This window comes from Mercenaria mercenaria, chromosome 17 (assembly GCF_021730395.1).
Source record: "Mercenaria mercenaria strain notata chromosome 17, MADL_Memer_1, whole genome shotgun sequence".
NCBI lineage: Eukaryota > Metazoa > Mollusca > Bivalvia > Venerida > Veneridae > Mercenaria > Mercenaria mercenaria.
This window is the reverse complement of record NC_069377.1, coordinates 35,408,619-35,419,601: the sequence shown is the minus strand read 5'-3', so window position 1 is coordinate 35,419,601 and position 10,983 is coordinate 35,408,619. Positions and strand designations below refer to the sequence as shown.

Sequence of the window (10,983 nt, the reverse complement as noted above, 5' to 3'; positions counted from 1 at the left end):
CGTTGGAAGTTTTTGTTTACTAAGGAGAATTTGTTTTGGTGTATTTGTAAACGGTCTTTGTCCTGCTACTGTACATGATGAAAACTTCAAGTAGCCTATCTTCTGGAATGCCAAGGTCAAGGTCATTTTTATCAGTACTTAATAGAAATAACTCTTGTTTGATCTCTAAATACAATAGCTAGAATCAAGTAAATTGTTATAGTATTTTGAACAGAAGGAAAACTTAAATCTTCTCAGATATGGATGATCCAAATTGCCTCATTCTGACTGTAATTTAAGTTTGCCATAATAGTTATAAATGAAACATTCTTCCTCATTTTCTTAGAATCTGTTGACATAAGTGTATTGTCGTTTGCATACTTCAGTTCAAAACTATTAATTAGTAGTGTTTATGTATCCCAAAGCTTAAGTCAAAGTCAAAGTATAAACAGCTACATTACTCTAAAACTTCATCCTGTCCAGTGTGGAAGTGATCTTGTCAATAAAGTGGGAACAATACTTTCTGGAAGTGACCATCAGTGTTTTTGGCCTAATAGTCCAAGACACTTGTGTACCTGTAATAGCTTATTCGTACATGCCCATTATAGGGAGAGCTTCATACTATAAAATAGTTAATTTTCATTGCAGACTAATTTTCACGAAGTAAATGGTTGTCAATCCACGAAAACAGACAATTTTTTAAGCTCACCTGAGCACAAAGTGCTCCAGGTGAGGTATTGTGACCAGTCATTGTCCGGCGGTGTCCATCGTGCGTCAACATATGCCTTGTAAACACTCTAGAGGCAACAGTTGTGACCCAATCTTTATGAAACTTGGTCAGAATGTTTGTCTTGATGATTTCTAGGTCATGTTCGAAACTGGGTCATGTGTGGTCAAAAACTAGGTCACCAGGATTGCGACCCAATCTTTATGGAACTTGGTCAGAATGTTTGTCTTGATGATCTCTAGGTCAAGTTTGAATCTGGGTCATGTGGGTTCAAAAACTAGGTCACCAGGTCTAATCAAAGGAAAAGCTTGTGAACACTCCACAGGCCACAGCTGTGACTCAATCTTTATGAAACTTAGTCAGAATGTTTGTCTTGATGTTCTCTAGATCAAGTTTGAAACTGGGTCATGTGGGGTCAAAAACTAGGTCAGTAGGCCAGATTATAGGAAAAGCTTGTGAACACTATGAGGCCACAGTTAAGACCTAATCTTTACGAAACTTGGTCAGAATGTTTGTCTTGATGATCTCTAGATCAAGTTCGAATCTGGGTCATGTGGGATCAAAAACTAGGTCACCCGGTCAAATCAAAGGAAAAGCTTGTGAACACTCTAGAGGCAACAGTTGTGACTCAATCTTTATGAAACTGGGTCAAAAACTAGGTCACCAGGTCAAATCAAAAGCTTGTGAACACTCTAGAGGCCACAGTTGTGACTCAATCTTTATGAACTTGACCAAAATGTTCGTCTTGATGATTTCTAGGTTAAGTTCAAAACTGGGTCATGTGGGTCAAAAACTAGGTCCAGAGGCCATCTTATAGGAAAAGCTTGTGAATAATCTTTATAGACCACAGTTGTGACCCAATCTTTATGACACTTGGTCAGAATGTTTGCCTTGATGACAGCTAGGTGAAGTTCTAAACTGGGTCATGTGGAGACAAACACTAGGTCAGTAGGCCAGATCATAGGAAAAAGCTTGTGAACATTCTAGAGGCCACAGTTGTGACCAAATCTTTATGAAACTTGGTCAGAATGTTTGTCTTGATGATTTCTAGGTCAAGTTCGAAACTGGGTCATATTGAGTCAAAAACTAGGTCACAAGGTCAAATCAAAGGAAAAGCTTGTGAACACTCTAGAGGCCACAGTTGTAACTCACTCTTTGTGAACCTTTATCAGAATCTTTGTCTTGATGATCTCTAAAACAAGTTTAAAACTGGGTCATGTGGGGTCAGAAAACTAGGTCACTAGGTCAAATTAAAGGAAAAGCTTGTGAACACTCTAGAGGCCCAAGTTGGGACTCAGTCTTTATGAAACTTAGTCAGAATGTTTGTCTTGATGATTTCTAGTTAAGTTTGAAACTGGGTCGTGTGGGGTCAAAAACTAGGTCAGTAGGCCATATAGGAAAAGCTTGTGAACACTCTAGAGGCCCCAGTTGTGATCCAACCTGTTTGACACTTGGTCAGAATGTTTCTTTTGATGACCTCTCAATCAAGTTTGAATCTGGGTCATGTGGGGTCAACTAATGGGTTCGCTAACGGTTTCTGTAATTGCTATATGCGTTGAAAGCGAACAGCATGGATCCTGACCAGACTGCGCAGATGCGCAGTCTGGTCTGGATCCATGGTGGTCGCAAACCTACTATGTTGGTTTTCTCATGGCGCGGCTCATCTTGTCATTTTTTTCTCAAAAGGATTAGCATTAAAAAGAGTCACTAGGTTCTGAATACCACAAGTTGCACAAGTATGTTTTTTTCTGACAGGAAGTCATAAAATAAGACACAATACTGAAAGATAAAATTTACAATAAAATCTTATTTCCTTTATACAATGGTATAGACATTCTTAATAAAACTATTTACAACATATTACATGATATAATTATATACATTTAGAAAGTAAAATAGTAAAAAATTAAATTTGTATATATAGAGCCACAGGGCAGAAATGCATGAGGTATGAAGTTTGTTTGTCTGCAATATAAAATTAAAACTACCCTATGGCATGTTTAACAAGAGCACCGCCTTGCGGGTGCTGACGCTCATCTGATTTTTTTTGTGTAATAGAAATATTGTCCTACCCATGATTTTCTAAGTCTAAAAAGGGCCATCATTCTTGCAAAAAGCAGGATAGAGTTATGTTTCTTGATGTACAGTGTCCACTTATGATGGTGAAAAACTGTTGCAAGTTTTAAAGCAATAGCTTTGATAGTTTATGAGAAAAGTTGACTTAAACATAATACTCAACCAAGAAAATGATTTTCTAAGTCCAAAAGGGGCAATAATTATTGCAAAATGCAGGATGGAGTTATGTTGCTTGCTGTACAGGGTCAGCTTATGATGGTGAACAAGTGTTGCAAGTTTCAAAGCAATAGCTTTGATAGTTTAAGAGAAAAAGTTGACCTAAACATAAAACTTAACCAAGAAATCTGATATTTTCTAAGTCCAAAAGGGCCATAAATCTTGCAAAAAGCAGGACGGAGTTATGTTTCTTGCTGTACAGGGTCAACTTATGATGGTGAACAAGTGTTGCAAGTTTTAAAGCAATAGCTTTGATAGTTTAGGATAAAAGCTGACCTAAACATAAAACTTAACCAAGAAAACTGATTTTCTAAGTCCAAAAGGGGCAATAAATCTTGCAAAAAGCAAGATGGAGTTATGTTTCTTGATGTACAGGGTCTGCTTATGATGGTGAACAAGTATTCCAAGTTTCAAAGCAATAGCTTTGATAGTTTAGGAGAAAAGTTGACCTAAACATAAAACTTAACCAAGAAATCTGATATTTTCTAAGTACAAAAGGGGCCATAAATCTTGCAAAAAGCAGGACGGAGTTATGTTTCCTGCTGTACAGGGTCAACTTATGATGGTGAACAAGTGTTGCAAGTTTTAAAGCAATAGCTTTGATAGTTTAGGATAAAAGCTGACCTAAACATAAAACTTAACCAAGAAAACTGATTTTCTAAGTCCAAAAGGGGGCAATAAATCTTGCAAAAAGCAAGATGGAGTTATGTTTCTTGATGTACAGGGTCTGCTTATGATGGTGAACAAGTATTCCAAGTTTCAAAGCAATAGCTTTGATAGTTTAGGAGAAAAGTTGACCTAAACATAAAACTTAACCAAGAAATCTGATATTTTCTAAGTACAAAAGGGGCCATAAATCTTGCAAAAAGCAAGATGGAGTTATGTTTCTTGCTATACAGGGTCAGCTTATGATGGTGAACAAGTATTCCAAGTTTCAAAGCAATAGCTTTGATAGTTTAGGAGAAAAGCTGACCTAAACATAAAACTTAACCAGGCAACGCCGACGCAGACGCCGACGCCGACGCCGACAACCGCTCAAGTGATGACAATAACTCATCATTTTTTTTCAAAAAATCAGATGAGCTAAAAATGGACTAAAATTTGGTGATTAACAAAGTATGAAGAAAAAGAATGTTGTGTTACTATTTATAATAATTAGAATATAGTTACTGAAAGATTGAACTTGAAATGTATTATGCAATCTTGTGTATATTTCAGATATGTATCATATTTATAGCTAGCACACCATATTTTCCTCTAAGGTGTTAGCGATGTCTTTAATATTAATTGAAATGTGAACATGTATGGTAACTTTTAGAACAGTCAAAGATATAGTTTACAAACTTCTCACAAAAACAGTTAAGTTTAAAACGTAACTAGAGTTTTTTAAGTTATGACGTGTTCTCTGTTGTGTGTAAAAATAATAAACAACTGAGGCCCTAAAAACATTACAAAGTTTTAAGAAGAACAAACAAGTTTAGAAAAGTATAAATGTACAAGGCCAGGATTTTAGACAAAAATATGATGCAGTAGGATACGTGAATTGTCATATTAAACTCATATGACGTAAATAACACAATACTGCATCTTGCATTTCTTGTTTCTTTCAGTATATTTTTTTCCCTGGTACAAGGCATTTATTAACCACCAAATATGATACAAACTGATAATTTTCTTCTGATGTAACCACATTTAATACAAACTTGTTACCTCATTGAAAAAAAAACTGTTTACAAATAATTTAAAGTGTTATAATATACTTCCTTGAAATTTTTTCATTAAGATAATATTTCCCACTCCAACATCCTTTTTCAAATGACTCAGGGAAAGTTAACACATATTATGTGTCATATGCATACTACCTACTTGTATTACACGACTCCACCCTTGACAAAATTAAATATGGCATGACATGACTCCACCCTTGACAAAATTAAATATGGTTGAAGATTAGCTGTCATTTTAAATGGTTTAAGATAAAGTGCATTTTAAATATTGCTAGAGTTAAAAAAAGTAATAATTACTTAACACTCTAAAAATTGGACTGAAAGAAATCATATAAGCATTACAAAGCTCTAGAATTCTATATCTTGTTTTAGACAGAATTATTTGTCACTCTAAAATTCAATTTTAAACAATTTACTCCAATTTCAGTTGCAACAATTTTCCATGATTACTAATACATTCTGAGAATTCTCATATTTACTGCTTTGTTTGCATTCAAGTACTTGAAAATAAGAGGAAACGCGTTGTTGTCAAGTATGTACTTATTAACAATATTTTTAGCTCAAACATGTATAAATCTTCATATATTGTAGAGTTTTACAACAATTTGTTTCGGTCAATCTGAGAAAAGCAATGTTATAATAAAGTGTATAGTCTTATTGAATGGCTTGCTGGTCAATATAGTCAATATTATATGACATTTGAAATGAATTTCAAAGTTGATTTTTTCTCAAAATACGACATCAGCCTAGGAAACCCGTGTTGAACTATGGACTGGTCAGTAGCACAAACTGTGGACCAGCCATTTAAATAAGGAGTCGTGTAATAAAAAGCAGTTTGTTTTATCTTTCCTATAGATAATTACGCCAGTGTAATATATGCCCTGAAAAAACTGAAACTGGTTTTAAGCCATACAGTATGTGCCAATATCAACCCTCATTATGTGTCCACTATGGATTTCATTTACAGTACATTGATAGATCTATCAATCAAATTTCAATTATATTACAAAATTATGCCACAAATAACAAGTGTGGTACAATGCTGCATTGCCCATTACTTTTGTGTTTTATGTTACACGTATTATAGTTCTCAAGTAACCATGAACAGCTCTGTTTTCAAATTGCACAAATGATAGATGAAGAGCACTGCTTTTTTTATAGTTATTTTGAAGTAATTAATTCTGGCCATGACTCTGTGACCTGACATGCATGTTCTCAAACATTTTTTTTTAAGAAGTGTCCGTTGCCTTAGTACCCTAATTGAAGACTTAACACAACACTACTGAGAAGAATAAAAGTGGCATAAAAAGTGTTTATAATTATAATTGACTGTGATTAGCACATTTAATTTCTTTTAAGACTTTTGAATATTAACATGCCTGTTTACAGTTTGCTGAATGATGAAACAAGTATAAGCATGCAGACAGGTGATACTGGATTATAAGTGATTTCTAATATCAGATCTCTTAAACTACCGCATCTAAACGTAAGGCTATCTCTAACAGTTTTTCAGGAGTGTTCAAAAACAGAATTAACTTTAAGAAATCATTATGTTGCTTTTGTAAATTACATTTTGAACACGAACAAAAAAATGTAAAAACTAAAAGACCTTATTTTATGACATAACAATAAGAACACAACCTTAATGCATCAAATATTTAAAATCCCTGTTAAAATTTCTGATATGTGAAAAATGTTTCTATATACACAATTTAAATGACTTGAGATGTTACTAGTTTATCTTCTAAACGTTTCAACAAATCTGTACCTGTTTTTGTATCCATTACCCATGCTTGCTTTTTTTTTATGTATTGAGTAAAAAATGAATATAGCAGGCATTAGTCCTAGGTGAAGTTGAGCTAGTACAAATCTAGTTTACAATATTGGTTCAAATCTGTGTTGGACAAATTAGTGTTCTATGCCCCAAAACTGTGTTGGACAAATTAGTTCTATGCCCCCAAACTGTGTCCTCCGTTTATTCCTATAGGACTTACGGCAAACGCGATGGCAATGTAAAGGATCACGGTAAAGATGAATATACACATGCATGACGTAATTGCGTAGCTTCCCCACTTCTGTGCATATCTAATGTCCGCCCGTCTGTATGCTCGATCTGACATGACTGAAACAAAGCACGGTAAATAAATGATTATAATTATGTTAATAATGTATTGACCAAACTGTGTAAATTCATGCTACAATGATTGTAGAATTATGCATATATCTATTTCCCTAAAATTTGGGATATTTTTACTATAAACAGGATAAATCTCATTTTTTAAATTTAATCTTGGGACAGTAAAAAAAAAAAAAATTTTTCATCTCCCAGAACTTGGTGGAAAATACCGTTTATTACAGACTGAACAGTAGTAAAAGATAACCATATTTCATTCTTCGGTCAGGCAGACATGTTTCGATCCTGAGCAGATAAAAATTCAGTACAAATAATACAGTTAATTATCATGACAAACTGAGGAGATTTTCTCTTTAATAGTCATATCATATTAACATCTTGTATGGCTTTAATGCCATTTGCAACGATATTTCAGTCATCGAACACAACTCAATAGAATTATTCTCCACCATCAAAAGGCAATGTCCCCACTATGATGAATCCTGACAAAATTTTGTCAAAACATTTGAAAAAACACCTTGGGGATGGAAGTCCTGTCTGCTTTTGTGTATATTTTACAGTTGCTAAGAAAGGCATTGATTGTATATACCAAATAGTCATCTAAAAGAGCCTCCCTCAGCAATGGCCGTGATGTTTAGTTATATCATTAACATTAAGTGATCTATACAATATAGTAAACATGCTGAAGAACTTACTTGCAAATATAAGAGCAATTGGTCCACAAAGAGGGTTCAACACACATAACAATATTGATATTAACATGTAGTTTTCTGGCTGTCTTCCAATGTAGTTGCCATTGACAACATCCTTGCGTACATACACCGGGTCTTTGCTTACGAGGACTTGTTTTGAAGTTGCAAGAGTGTACACATCGGGGGAATGTGTTGGTGTGTAAGATGGTGGATGTGCTGCCATTTCCGTTTTGAACTTTTCTATAAAAAATAATATATATAAGTCATAACACAAACTTCTTCAAACAGTATTTACAAATAACATAAGCCCTTAAAAGAGCTTTAATTAACCAACTATCATTATGTAACAAGGGTATGTTAACAAAATGTAAAACGGCTACCATTATATCATAATAAGAAAGGCTGTTATATATGAATATAAAATCTTATGCGAAACATACTAATCCTACCAACTGTGTTTTTTTAAAACTGCTTATTAATATAAGAATAGAGTTACGAGGTGACCAGAAATATGGGGCATTTAAGTTGCCACAGTAATTAAAATAAATAAACTAATTTAACATGTTTAAAGAAAAAAATCTTAAAATTTAGAACATTTGAATTGACCTGATAAATAGCCTATTTATATTTTTCATACAATATTGTATCGGTATGACTCTGGCCCAGATGAACTCTCACCAAGAGTTCTAAAAGAGCTACACCACGAGATAGCGCCCATCCTTACAATTATATTTAGGTCATCCCTGGAAACTGGCTGTGTCCCGCCAGATTGGAGAAGTGCAGTTGTCGCCCCTGTTTATAAGAAAGGCCCGAAATCCAAGGCCAGTAACTACAGGCCAATATCTCTCACCTGCATAGCTTCCAAATTATTGGAACACATTCTAGTCTCCAACATCATGTCACATTTTGACAATAATGACCTCTTAAGCCAGTACCAGCATGGCTTCAGATCTAAGCATAGCTGTGAATCACAACTGATCAGCTTTACACAAGAAGTTTACGACAACCTTGAGCAAGGTCAACAAACAGATGTAATAGTAATGGATTTTAGTAAAGCATTCGACAAGGTTGATCACAATAAATTGATATTTAAACTTAATGAGCTGGGTGTCCACCCTCTGGTATCACAGTGGATAAAGTCATTTCTGAAGGGTCGAACCCAAAGAGTAGTTGTAGACGGCTGCACTTCTGACACCCTGCCTGTCCTGTCCGGTGTCCCTCAGGGATCCGTCCTAGGGCCCTGTCTCTTTCTGGCTTACATTAATGACCTACCAGATTCTATTAGAAGTAAGGCCAGACTGTTTGCAGATGATACCATAGTATACCTTACAGTCAAGTCCTCATCTGATGCCCAAACACTACAAAAAGATTTGTACGCCCTTGAAAAGTGGGAACAGGACTGGTCAATGGAATTCAATCCAGACAAGTGTGAGGTGCTGAGAATTACTCGCAAACGAAACCCTGTCATGTTTCCTTACACCCTGCATGACAAGGAACTGAAATCTACCGATACCGCTAAATACTTAGGTGTTACACTAACTAAAGACTTAAACTGGTCTGAACATATTAATACTATTTCCTCTAAAGCAAACAACTCTCTTAAATTCATCAAAAGAAATGTTCAGACAACAAAAAAAAAGGTCAAAGAGAAAGCCTATAACACCTATGTCCGTCCACAACTCGAGTATTGCTCATCCATCTGGCACCCCTGGCAAAAGTCCCTCTCATACAAAGTCGAAAAAGTGCAAAGATCAGCTGCACGGTTTATCTTTAACGACTATAACTATACAAGCAGTGTAACCCAGATGATTAACACCCTAAACTGGCAAACTTTAGAACAACGGCGCATACAATCTTCTCTCATCTATTTTTACAAAATCTGAACAAATCATGTATGCGTCGACCATAACCATCTAACTCCGACCAGAAACCTGAACTACCTAATTCCACAGTCCCGTACTCAATACCACATGAATTCCTTCTTCCCCCGTACAATCAGACTATGGAATGGCCTTCCCCAATATGTACAGTCCAGCCCCAGCCTCAACATATTTGCTGAGCGGCTGGCCACTGTACATCTGCAGTAACTTCCTTCACTATGTTTTTTAACTTAGCACCTGTAGTAATTTTTATTCTTTGCACCTAATGAGTTTTCTCATTTTTAACACTGCCCAGACAAGCGCCTTCCAGTCATAATCGTTAATGATTGTTGGAAGTATCATGTAGATGTAGATGTAGATTGCGTCTACGGACAGACAGACAACCTGAAACCAGTATACCCCTTCAGCCAGGATATACATATATTGACGGACATCAACATTGATGACACTACTGGGCCTTATTTAGAAAATAGAGCACCTGGCCTTGTTTCCTAATTGTTACTTATAACGTAACATCTTTTTCGGGATCATTTCCTACTCCAACATGACTCACCTGTGCCAATTTTTTTGTCAAATTACTGAAATATCTTCAGAATTTACGCTTCCCTGATAATGAAGTATACGACAAGGCTTCAGTTTAACGAAATTGTTGCATATGTAAAGCTTACATTTGTTCAATTTGATTTCATTTCACTGCTGCAATGAAAATCAGCGTTATTTTCTTTTTATTTTCACCTGTGTATTTTGAAAACATTTACTGCGCATGCGTGCAGGTAAACCAAAATGATATTTCCGCTTAGGACATCGTCTAGAAAATATTTGTATAGTTAATAGGATGTGAAAATGAAAGAATAAAACTATTGACATTGAGATGAATTTATTAAAGCATAAAAATATAACGAAAGAAAATACTTTTAACTGAATTAGGAATATGTAGTTGCGACTGTAAAGTATATACTTTATAAACAACACTACCTTAGCATCGAGCTGTGATGGCCGAGTGGTTAAGGCGTTGGACTTGAAATCCAATGGGCATTGCCCGCGCAGGTTCGAACCCTGCTCGCAGCGAATACTTTTCTTTTGGATTCCAAATATCATTAGAGACTAAGAACTCAGCTAAGCAAACAAAAGATCTTAAATTTAAGAAATAATTTATAGCAAAGGAGTGTTTTATCACTATTTATGCACGATGGGCGGTTATACGTCGAGCGTAATAATTTCACGAGAGCGCAGAAGAAAAATTAACTTCACGAGATAGCTGCTAATTAATGACACTGTAGGAAGACTTCTCTAAATAGTGTTAAAACACGGTTTTGCTATAAATTATTTCGATTCTAATATGCCCTTAATCTAAAACAGTAGATAGAATATAGTAACATTGACGTCATTGCACGTTAACGTGACGTCGTTCTAGTGTAAGCGTATTTTAACAGAGACAAGCATATTAGCATATTAGATCTATAACAGTTTGTATTACTATTCACTTGATAAGCGGTGACTATTCACCAAGAGTAATTGGTAAATGTAGTAATTCCATATAGTATGGCTATAA

The 10,983-nt window shown here is 35.2% G+C and overlaps 1 non-coding gene across 1 annotated transcript; it reads left to right on the top strand.

Annotated features, from left to right (window-relative positions):
* Positions 1-10,417: 10,417 nt before the first annotated feature.
* Trnas-uga (transfer RNA serine (anticodon UGA)) lies at positions 10,418-10,499 on the top strand. Its single transcript has one exon. It is a non-coding gene; the product is annotated as a tRNA-Ser (tRNA).
* The last annotated feature ends 484 nt before the right edge of the window (positions 10,500-10,983 follow it).